The sequence below is a fragment of the Passer domesticus genome, chromosome 2 (genome assembly GCF_036417665.1).
Source record: "Passer domesticus isolate bPasDom1 chromosome 2, bPasDom1.hap1, whole genome shotgun sequence".
Lineage (NCBI taxonomy): Eukaryota > Metazoa > Chordata > Aves > Passeriformes > Passeridae > Passer > Passer domesticus.
In genome coordinates, this window is record NC_087475.1 from 14,685,130 (window position 1) to 14,697,286 (window position 12,157).

Genomic DNA, 12,157 nt, shown 5'->3' on the forward strand with positions numbered 1-12,157 from the left:
CCACTTTTTAGGCACATTTAATTACAGATGCAAGTTAAGTCATTTATATGTCTTCCTGCCTGATAGATACATTGATTTATGTCCTAGCTGCACAATTATGTCCACAGGTGTCCAGCTGTTGTTCTGAGCCAGCAGAAGGAATGCATAGGTATGGCACTTCAGCAACTTTATCTCTTCCCTCTAGGATGCCAAAAAAGAAGAAACACATTTTAAAAAAATCCAATTGATCCTAATAAGATAATATATTTAAATGAAATTATTAAATATCTTATCTGCAGGACAAGGTTAAGGGCATTTGTGTAATGTAATTTCATATATTTCTTTAAATATATCAGAAGTTACTCTTAATTGTAGCTTCAGCTATAAATTTACAAGGTTTTGAGTGGCTTAGCTTTGGATGATGACACTCCTGCAAAATCAGTGATGTTCTCGGGTGAGTGAGTAATTTATCTTGAAAACTAAAAATGTTCATGAAAAGGTTGCAATGAACACTTTAAAGTCTGACTCTGTTTCTGTAGAGATCACACTGAATATGGATTAAATTGTTCTTTGATTGAATGATTAGTCTCCTTAATCTAACATAGACTTTCTCTTCCTTCATGAGATGACTCAAAGACTTCAAAGGGAGTTAATTAAAAACTACAGATTTCTGCAAAAATTCTATTAAACATCAACACATGCCTAATTTATTTATTTATTTTAATTCTGGAACACTTTCAAGCATATCCATTATTTCTTTAAATATTCAGAATCATTCTCAATAAAACTCAATACGTTACAGCAATGTGGATGTTATTCATATGTCATTAAAATATTAAGGCCAGTCTAAGAATTTAAGAATTGTTGTCCTAGTTAAGGGCAAATTTGGGAGGAAACTTTTGAAGTGGTCTCTTCTATAAAGCAAATTCAAGCAGCCCTTCCCCCTACCAGTTCAGGAGACATAAATCTCCTCAGAGAAAAGTGGGAAAAAAATGTTTATTTAACAAGCAAAGTACTCACAAACATGAAAAAATGAATAATATTGCACAATGGAACCTCTCATTTTTCTGAAGAGAGGGCAAATTCAGAAAGTCCTTCTGTGGATTGGAGAGATTCCTTGTCGTGGCTCCGTCCTCGGCTTTCTCTCGGTCTCTCCGGGCCTCGGGTCCGGTGTCCCGGCCGCAGTGCAGCTTGGGTGAACAATAGACAATAGTCCTGGTGTTCCTGGGCTGAACAGTTCCAAACATCTTCTGGCCTCAGCTAACTAAAAAAATCTAACTAAGAGCAAAGGAGAGCTCTCTCCTGCTGTCTGTGCTGCAGACAACACACCGAGAGAGAGCTGAAGCTCTTATTTCTGTGTTTGTGAATACAGCCACGAAAAATTCCACCACTTTTCCTTCTCCCCACTTCACTCTCGGAACCAGTCTTAGAGGGGCAGAACTTAATATCCAGCATAAACAGAGCAGAGGATTGCAGATACAAGCATCATAAAGTCACCCACCCTAGAACAATTGTGCAAAAGGAAAAAAAAAGGAAGAGGGACAAACATCTGAAAATACCACCTGAATTATATAATTTCTAAGACTGGAAATAGGAACTTGATTTTTATGACGAGAAACAACATGCAAAAAAATGTTTGTCAGCAAAGTTCTCTGGTTGTATTTCCATTGTTGTATTCTATTGCTTTTCCAGTTTACCACAGCCCATACTGTTTGTGAGACAACACTCAAATGTGGATAAGGCAAACACCAATGTAAGCAATGTAAGCAATGCCATTTTTAAAAAGAATCAGAACACTGTTTTTTCCCTTTTACTGAGCTTGTACTGGCATATTTTTTTCCCTAAGGCCCATAGTCCATAAACTTCTTGTAAAAATTGATTTTGAGATAGTCAAAAAGTGACCTCAAGGGGACAAATTAAGAAGAGATCCCTCCTCTAATCCTATGTACCCTAATGGTCAAATCTTCCAATACTGACTTGGCCCAATGGAGTCCTGAATGTCTCGTTTTCCTCCATCCCATTGAGCCAGAATTGATGGATGAAATTTGTAGTCCCTGTGGGTGAGGTGGCTCCCATGCCATCCCTGATGGGGTGACAGTGCTGGTTGTAACCCTTCCAAACCCACAGAGGAGCTGAGCATCTGAGGCTCAGCTGCTGTGCAGTACCTGGGGAAAAGCTAGCACAGAGGTGTTTTCTATAGCAAGAATTTGTCCTAAGTTTCCAGTGCTTTCTTTGCCTGTATTCCCCCAGCCCCCTCTATCCAGCACTATCCAAAATATAAAGAGCTGCAGAAAGAATCTACTCTAACTTTCTACAAATTTTATCTGCAAATTATATTCAACATAATTAAGAAGGAATTACACCAAATTTCTACATTACACCTGGATTTAGTGGAGAGAGCTGTGAAGCAGTTTTGAAGAAACTGGTGTGTTCTTAGGCTCTTTGTGATGGAAATTCCTTCAGATTTCATGGTTTTGTCATGCTTGAGATCCTGTGTACTTCACTGATCAGCCGTAAAACTGTCCTTTATTTGAAATTAAATGTGGAGAAGTTAAAATTGTTCTGTGTGTATACAGACATAAGTAGCTCATCTTTGGCAGTGCTCAGATTATTTATACTGCAGCTGCAGTAAATTTGAGTTGCACCAAATGTAGCTCTCTAAATGTCAGCTTGATTTTCTCAAGACCTACTTCTACTTTTGACGTGTTATAAATATTACTTGTTACAGCTGCTAAAACTCTTCAAAAGAGGAATATTGGTCTGAGTGCAGAAATATGCATCATAACAGGACATTCATTTATATTCTTCCAAAAACATTAACAAAATTACCTTTGTTATGTACATTTAAAGATTTTGGGATTGTAGGAATTCACCTTCTCCATCACTAGTTACACATAAATTTCCTATAACTTCTGATGACTGCAGTTAGTGTTAATGTAAATGTTTGGTTCATATGTATATCCAATATGGCAATCTTTCCTAAAACTAAATTAATGCAATCCAGTCCAGGAAATGTTAATTTAAAAGCTGAAAAATTTTAAAAAACCCAAAGAAAATATGAATTTCAATTTTTACTGATTATATTAATTTTTTATTGTCTCCCAAACATGTCTACTTTTTTGTTTTAATAACAAAAGCAAGATAATTTGCTGTTTATAATTTAAGAACTTCATTTGCTTCCAGGCAATGGGATGATCCATAATTCAAAGCTTAAAAGTGAAAAGGAGAATCCAGCTTTTTTTTTTTTTTAGGTATTCAGAAAACACTGAGCACAGTCTCAGTTTGAATTATTTATTCATTGAGACAAATAAAAGGTTCAACACTGTGTATGAGGTGGATTAAAATAATATTGATTGCAATTTTCTTGACAAATAACAAAGTAGAAATGAGAATTTGCATTTATGTGGAACAGATCAGTCACATTTGGAAGAAAAATGACCTATCTCAGAAAACATTTTCTAAGTATGCAGGTAACTCTTAAACTTCAAAGGGTCCTCTTTCTCCCATCATGCAATTACAGCCAAACATTTTTGCTTAGGTCAGGTGAAAAAAAAAATCTGTAATTTTTGCTGTAGAGTTTTTAAGACCCCTGTTGTTTTGTTTATTACTGTGGATGTTAATTCCACAATGGGGCAACAGCAGTGTGTCAGACCTTGCCCTTCTGCAGCTGGGACTGTCACATAACACTGATTCTAGATACTGTTTGTTTTCTTCTCTGACCAGTCACCTTTAATTACCCAAAGGTAATTAAAGCTTCATTTCTTTGTAATCAAGAAGCTGGGGTTCTAGAGTGAAAAAGGTATTTTTTGTTGGGTTTTCATTGGTTGCCTTAGATACCTAAATAAGGGACTGTTAGAATGGGATGGTATAATGAAATAAATGTCAGTTGGAGCAAAGCTCCACGGAAATTTTAGTTATTTATAAATTTTTCTGTTCATATATTAATTTCAGAAATACTTCCGAACCATTTTGTTGACTATGTTAAGAGTCTTTTTTTTTATTGATCTTGCAGATCACTCATTGAAATTTTCAGAAGAGTTACATCAGCACATATCATCTTAGTGCCATGGTTTTGTTATTATAACTTTAGTTATGCTTCAGTACTAGTCAAACCCAAATCCAGCCATGTTTGTGACTCTTCTTGGCCACCCCCAGACTCCAGAGGAGTCAGTGGTTGGTGCCTCCTGGAGGGGTGATGCAGAGTGGTGTTCAGCCCCTGAAGTCTCACAGGCATGTTCCAGGAGGCAAAGTCTGTTCCACATAGTGCGGGGTGAATTGGTAGCTATTGATATAGTCAGCAAAGTGTTCTGTACAAATCAAAGCAGAAATTGCACTGTGCTTTAGGTTCAAGCATAGAAAAGAAAGAATTGATTTTGATCTTTAGTAAATATTCCAATTTAATTTATGAGAATATGAAAAGCTTGTCATGTATTCATCAGTACCAGCCCTTTTACCTGTGCTAAGACACGGAAGACCTGCAAAGAGATGAGAATAATTTCCATATGAGATGGAAAGGCAAGAGAAAAAGAAATCAATTCAGCTAGAACATTCCAAAACAAATTCATGCTCTACTGAAGGATCAAGTACAAGAACTTTGAACATTTGGGTTAGGTGGGAGACATAATCTGAATTAGATCCACTTGAAAGGGTGAAAAAGCATCCCTGCTTTATCCAGTAATGCCACAAGTGTTCAGCTTTTGTGGTTGCTTTATTAATGCAGCATCCTGCTTTCAATAAGCAATGTTTACATTTCAATTGTAGCTTCCAGTTTGAGTTCACAGTTCATATTTTTTTATAGCTGTTAAGTTCCATTGCATTGAAGCCCAGTTTAATTCTTCCTCTTGAGTCTGCTATGTAATCTTGATTTCTTAAGCATATTTTCTAGCTGTGGTATTCTCTTATTAGACACAGGATATTATGACATTTCCAAAATGCTTTCTATTTATAACTTAACATTATAGAATGTCAAGAATAATCAAAAGCATAGAGAGATGACAGAGAAAAATCCCATTCATATTATCTTTCCAGGTCACATTTCTGAGTTCTGCTTAAAATGCCTTCTTCAGGAGCTAAAATTGCCTTTTTAGCAAATGAAACGTTAAAAAAAAGTTAACAGAAAATGGTCATGATCACTCAATAACTTTATTGGCACAGTTTGTCAAAGTTCAGAGGTAGGTGGTTTTGTCACAGTTCAGGATGAGTGTTCAGCCCACACGGTGACTCAGTGTGTGAGGAAATCACCCCAGCTGGCATTTGCTCTGTTAGGGCCTTGGGATGAAGCTTCTCTGAGGTTTGGAGGGGTGCTGGAAGGGGGAAAGTTAACATTTTGCTCTGTCTTGCTGGCTATGGAGCTGATTGTGCATCTGACCAGGGAGAGAAGAAGACCTGTAAATCATACTGCAGCTTGAAACCTTGCTCTTCCTCCACTCCTGAATAGACCCTGAACACTGCAGGACCTACAGCTTCCAACCATGCCAGTGCATCTGGCACCTCTGCCCTGCTCCTTTCCCTTGCCCCCTGCTCCATCAGTGGGATCACACAGGGAGCAATATTCTGGCTGTGGTCACAGGAGCAGTGGATGAGAAGAGAAATTCAGGGCTGTAGCAAGATCATAAAACCACAAAAGAGGTGGAGGCATGGCTTCTGATGTGTCATGCATGGAATGGTAAGGCACAAAAGCAGGCATGTGAGGCACACATCAGTGGTTTCAGCACCTGCCAGGTTTGGTGTCCATTGGTACAGAAGGATTTAAATACAGCACATCAGTAAGTATGTTGCCTGACAGTGCTGACATTCATATACCTGCCTGCATATCCTGCTCTGTTCCAGCTGTGAAACATTTCATGTGTCTGAATGATCAGAGGCATACAGCATTACACGTGTAAAAGAAGTAATTAAATTATTGATAAGTTATAGAGATTTAAGTTTTGGGAAAACAAGGACTTTGGTACCATGCAATATTTGGAGACTTGTGGCCGAATCTGTGGTCTGGTTGGCATTGTATGTTTCCCATACAATGGCAAAAAAAGAATGTATGATCTATAGTGGTGTGCACAGCCCTAAGCACTGAGCCATCTGAGGCAGCAAAGCCCTGAGGACTCACTCAAGTTTTAAATCCCCACCTTCTTGGAGGCTTACGTGCTTAACTGTGCATTTCTCTGCATGCATTTCTCTCCACACATGATTTACAGCCATGAAAGTAGGAACTTAATCCTCCTCTTCACAGAAAAACACATAGAAAAATTGATCTTTTCTTTTAAAAGGGAACCAGAGCAGAAGTAGTTGGTGATTCCTCTTACCTCCTCCTCAGCCTTTTCAAGAGGACATCTTGTTTCAGACCCTTGTTCTGCTTTTGCAAGCACAACCTGACCTGGAAAGTTCCTCAGCATATAGACTGTTGGGGAGGATGGGTACTTCCAAACTGCCCCAGAAGATATGGCAGATTGTATAAAAGATTGAATGATTCAATGAACTACAGAGGGGGAGTAGGAGTAAGTGTAACCCTGATCTTCCATGGGTTTGGAACACTCTAGTCTATGCTTCAAGGACAATTTATTTATAACATATTACTTAGGTAGAGACTGATCTATAGGACTCTTGGGAAACAGTTTCCCAAGCCAGCTTCCCTACAGAGCCAAACTTGCTTCTTTATCTCTGCCCCAATGAATGTAAAAATGCTCCAAAATTACCTAAATGAAATAGCTAAGAAAATTATAATGCAAACCAATATATTATTCATCTCCTCAGGAAAATTTTGGAAACTGATCAAAATAATTTAATTAGTTACTCCATTGTGAAAAAGATTTTAAGAGCCAATTAGACCAAGCAAACGGGGAGAGCCGCAAGCTTTAAATATAGAATCAGTAAAGTGAAATACTATTCTAAGGAAAAAGGTGGAGATGACAGTACATGAAAGGGAAGTGATCTGCAGATGAAAGGCACAATAGCAGTAAAAGACACACAGTGAGGGTGATAGCATGAACTGATGGGGGGTGCAAATGGGATCACTGCAAACTGGCGTAGATTCACAGAATGGCACTGCTTGGAATGAAAAATCTTGCATTGATTGCAGCTGTCTCAAACAGGGACTTGCTCAGGTAATGCTCTAATTGTGCAGAAAGTCATGCAAAGCTTGTTATCTAGCATATATATATACACACACCTATATATATATACACCTATATATACATATGCATATATATATACATATATATATATATATATACACACACACACAGACACATGGGTATGTATTGTAGTTTGGCTAGTCAAATACTCATCTTGTATGGTGATATGACATGTAAGATTTCAGAGTAACAACTGTCTCTTTGTGTACTTTGATGCTTTCATTGTTGTTGGTAGTGTAGTTACTTTCTGCAGACCCTGTACATTGCATGGATACATTTTTACAACCAGCTTCTCTCTTTCTGCATGTCCACAAAACATTTGCCAGGGAACATTTAGTGAAATGATATAAAACTAATAGCACATGATCTATCAACAGGCTTAGGCTGGGAAGGACCAGAGAGGTGCTTCATACATGAGCAGTGTGGAAAAAATCTGAATTGGAATATTCAAGCTTTGCCATGTGTGTAATATCATACACATTGGACCAAGCTCTGTCTACAGTACAGAGTTTCAGAGCTGTCAGTTTGCACTACATGAATGAACAGGCTTATGTATGTTATGCATCCTTATGCCACTGCTCTCCACTGCAGGAAGTGCTGTCAGGCCTGCAAACTTTTGCTTCCCTCTTATAACACCCAACATCACATGCACAAGTATGGTAGTGTGAAGCAAATTTAGAATTTCCCTCTTTCTGTATATGTCATTACAGATGGCTACAGATGGTTCTGTTCTGTACAATGTCTGATGCAGAAGGTAGAAGCTCTCAAAGTGTACATTCACATATGTGAAAAGTGTGTGAATGCCAAGTGTAAGCTAGATTGCTTTGACCAGATAACCCAGACTTTACCTCACACTCAATGAAATTATTTATGGGGGAAGAAAATGCTTCATATGAAAAAGGGAGAGTTCTTATAGCTGCAAGGAAGGCTGAAGATATTGATAAACTGATGATAAGCAAAATTTAGTCTTTAATGTTGGTAATAATAATGCTAATTAATGGCATTAATATGGTAAAAAGAAATGGTTTTATAAGCATAGAATATATAGAGTTAGCTGTCAAACCTAGCTTGCAAGGCATAAAGAAACATGAATAAGAGGTATTGTTACTAAAGAATGTATTTCAGATAACTCAATGTGTTTTCTCTTCCATAGTATAGGCATTTCTGACAAAAGCTCAAGGTCACATCTGGAAGATGAAAATGTATTTTCCCAAAGAAGGTATTAAAGGGTTTATGATTATGCTAGAGCACACTGTTAAGTATATGGAACCATTACATTTTGACAAGGTAACTGATCTAGATGAATGACATTCACAAATTCCAGAGAAATCATTAAGGCAAAGTAAGAAAAGCCTTTTGAATATTTTTTTCACATCTTGTTAACAGCTAGGGAAATATCAAAAGACAGAAAGAGGCTAGTAGTTTTTCTCTATTTTTGGGAGACAGTTGGAGGGAGAATTAAATGGAATTATCTCAACTGTTGCTATCTCAACTGGTGCTGATAAGGCCAAGGTCATGGGTTTGATTCCTGTATGGCCTGTTAACTTAAGAGCTGGACTTGATGATCTTTGTGGGTCCCTTCCAATTCAGAACACTTTGTGATTCTGTGGATGTGTAATATGGAAAGAACAATTGCTGTTGTTTAAAATCCAGGCAATCAGGCTCGATGAATGTACAATATTTCTGTGTGGACAGTCCTGAATAGAACAGAAGAAAAGTAAACTAAAGGACACATTGTGCTTGGACATATAAGTCTCTTGACACTATGTCATATGTAGACACAGACAAAACTGATTGCTCTAAAAATCTAAGCTGAGATAAACATTGAGGACTGATGAAATGAATTTTAAATTATTTTAGGATTAAAAAAATAAAGCATGTAAGCTAAAGGGAAATTCTTTGTGAGAAGAGGTGAAATGAATGATGCAGAACTAGTGGTCAAAGCTGAACACCAGTCTGGTATACAAGAGGGGAGTTACTGGAAAGAGACTAGTCTCTCCAGGAAAAAAATAGAATGAATGCAGAAACATGAGTGTGTAAAGACAGAATAATGTTTTTAATATTATGCTGGTAGGAAAGAATAGTAAAGTTTAAAGTACTAGAGGAATGCAATTAAACCCATCCCTAGCAGCAGAACACTGAATGTCAATCAATAATTAGAGTGGGACATACAGATAATAAAATACCTCCACAATGCTTACCAAGATAAATAATATAGAATCCTTAATTTCCACATATAGACATACTCATTCCAATATGTAATATGGTTACTGTTCTTGTATGTAAAATATGTAATATAGTTATTCTCTTAAGTGCTAAATCCATACAAGAAAGACTGATGGAAAAAGAGGAATGATACTCTGCTAAACTCTAAAGCATTTAATGTGCTGTGCAGAGTATCCATCTATCTCTTTTATTTTACTGAGGATCATTCATAGAATCATAGAATCATAGAATCATAGAATAGTTTGTGTTGGAAGGGACATTTAAAGGTCACCTAGACAGACACCCCTGTGATGAGCAGGGGCATCTTCAATTCATCCTCCTACCATCTCTGTCATGTTCCTGTTCTTTGAGCAAATAATCCTTGGGTAGAATTTCACAGTTCTTTAATATAGTTACAGTTTATTTTTGAGGTTAATCTATGTCAAGATTGTACTGCTCCCTTGATTTTTGGATGGTAGCTTTAGGTTGTGGGCAGAATCAGAAAAGCATGTTGCACAAATGGTGCATTGAGCATAAGCAATGCAGTTCAGTCCAAGTGAAATAACAATAAAGCCTTTAGACCATATCATATTTTCATCTTCATGCCATATATGTCACAGATAAATGATCTTAACAATACAAAATAGAATTTTGCCATGTATTTTAGTATGATTTTTTTTGCCTTGTAAAGCCTCATACTTCTGTGCAGTAAGATCAGCTGTGCTGAGTGAGTTATCCTTGTGAATAGGAAAAAGAGCCTTATAAAGCTCTCTAAAATTAGGTATAAGATCAGCTTGTCTCTTATAAAAATGTCAGAGTTTCAAGTGCCCGTTTCTCACAGTTCTACAAGGTCAGAAGAGGGTGTAAAGTCATACATGGGAGCTGGAATCAGCTCTTGCAAATATTGTCACATGAAGCCATACTTGCTCTCCCTGAAGGACTATGCATTATTGACCTTCACAGCTGTGGTGGTTTTGGGAATAGGAAGGATGCTGCAGATGGAGAAGTGAAAGCTTTTACAGCCTTTGTACAGAAGTAAGTTCAAGGAAAGAAATACATACTTTGGCAGTTGCCATTTTGGTAAGTTTTTAAAGTTGTTTAAGGCTGAGTCCCTGGCTCGGACTGTTCAGTGCATCCCAGATAATGAGGAGTGGGCAGAAGAAAATACTGTCTAGTCTGAGCTGTGAGTGTGGTTGGCAGTACCCACACACTGAGCAGATGTATCCACAGGTTTAAATTCTCTTCAACAAACTTATTCCATAGGTCATAGAATTTTCAAATATAATTTATTAAAATTGCTGTCCAGAAAAAAAATCTAAAACATCCCTTTTATATGAAAAGTATATCTCACAACTAAAACTGCTCGGACATGAGGTTGCCCACTGCTTTGTCTTTATATTTTAATGTGTTTATTTATAGGAACATGATTTTTAAAAGCACACACAACAAACATCATTGTGCTCTCCAGGCAAATGCATAAGATGGGCTAGAATCTCCATTTGTCTGTGCTGTGCATGCTCATTTAGTTTATGGTAAAGGGGATATAAAACACTACTGGAACACAATGCAAATGATGTATGCCTCTTTGCAATGAGATAAACGATTATATGTGGTATTGGAGCCATAATTTTATGCTTGTTAGTCATCCAGTTTTGATTAAGGGAGCATTTGTTTTAAGAACAAATCTGCACTGGTGTTCCCATTTCTCTTTCTACTGCAGGTTGTATCTTAAAGAGCAGGACAAAAAACAATTTAAGAATAGGACAGTTGGTGCTGATGTGGTGAATCAGCACAGTACAGAGCAGAACCGGTAGAAGAGGTACCAAATGGAACTGTTGGTTACTGGCTTCAAAGGTAATTTGGGTTTAAAGGTACTACCTTTACTTTGAGGTAAACACGGAATTTCAATATTCCTCATAAAATGCTAAAGTTGACACAGAATGTTTGCCTTCCAAACACCAAAACCTTTTCAGATTAATTCCACAATTGTACATATTGTGGGATTTTTGATAGTTCCAGAAGATTTCAACAGTTGCATACAAGACAGATACTCTTGAACCAAGTCAAAATCAAAGGAGGGAAGAGAGACAGCTTTTAGCCAGGATCATACAAGAAAGAGATTTAAAAATTTACTGCTATCTCCTAAATTCTCTTGCGCAGGTCTTATGAGTAAAATCAGGAATTTTTTTTTCCTTTCTAGATAATTGAGTTGATGTAACACAGAGGAGTTATTATCCCTTCTGACAGGTAAGATGGGTAACTCAGAGCCAGAAGGAAGTATTTCTTAGATGAACCATGAGTAGAGGAAGGTGCAAATGAGTGCCATATTCATTGCTATTTAGATGCAGGAAAATCCTGCCTGGTGAAAAATATATGGAGGGGCTCTGTCCTCTCTGAAGCCTAGAACTGAATATGTGTTCACTTACCTTAAAATGGACACTTGATTCCTAGTTACCTGTCCATAAGCTTGTATATGCACCAGAAAAAAAAAAAAAAAAAAAAGAAGAAGACGTCTTTAAGTACATCTGAACTTAAAACTTTGGTACAACATATGGGGAATGAAGGGCTTTGAAATACAAATTATAAGGTAAGATTTCTTTATATTGTATTTTAAGAAGTCCCCTTCCTCCTGTTACATATAGGCCAACTAAGTGGGGTGCAAAGTTCTTATCAAAGAACTCACAAAGGAAATAGTCAGACATAATTCAGGTATTTCAAAGGACCTGTCATTTGAAGAATGATGTAACCATTTGCAATATAGGTGTGAGGGCTTTAAATTCCCAGCTCATGTGTCAGTCACAGTGGAAGTGCTGCAGTCTGGAGAGTGAGCTCAGAGCTGGCTGGGG

The 12,157-nt window shown here is 37.3% G+C and overlaps 1 protein-coding gene and 1 long non-coding RNA gene across 52 annotated transcripts in view; one reads left to right on the plus strand and one right to left on the minus strand.

Moving 5' to 3' along the window:
* Window positions 1-12,157, plus strand: part of LOC135293390 (collagen alpha-1(I) chain-like) — a 406,941-nt gene that overhangs the window by 126,599 nt on the left and 268,185 nt on the right. For 24 of the 50 annotated variants that reach the window (XR_010355510.1, XR_010355487.1, XR_010355494.1 and 21 more), the window contains 3 exons: window positions 8,260-8,325; window positions 11,032-11,165; window positions 11,512-11,558. The exons of 13 other annotated variants lie outside the window; for them this stretch is intronic. The gene's annotated coding sequence lies outside the window, so the exon portion shown is untranslated. Of the gene's footprint in view, window positions 1-8,259; window positions 8,326-10,274; window positions 10,347-11,031; window positions 11,166-11,511; window positions 11,559-12,157 lie in introns of all 50 variants that reach the window. 13 more of the 50 variants (XR_010355523.1, XR_010355515.1, XR_010355514.1 and 10 more) reach the window with 3 other exon arrangements.
* LOC135293394 (uncharacterized) overlaps window positions 3,257-12,157 on the minus strand; it is a 28,423-nt gene continuing 19,522 nt past the window's right edge. The window contains exons 4-5 of one of the 2 annotated variants that reach the window (XR_010355527.1): window positions 11,738-11,777; window positions 3,257-4,454 (exon numbers count right to left, since the gene is read on the minus strand). This is a non-coding gene — a long non-coding RNA (uncharacterized LOC135293394). Of the gene's footprint in view, window positions 5,343-11,737; window positions 11,778-12,157 lie in introns of both variants that reach the window. The other variant, XR_010355526.1, reaches the window with a different exon arrangement.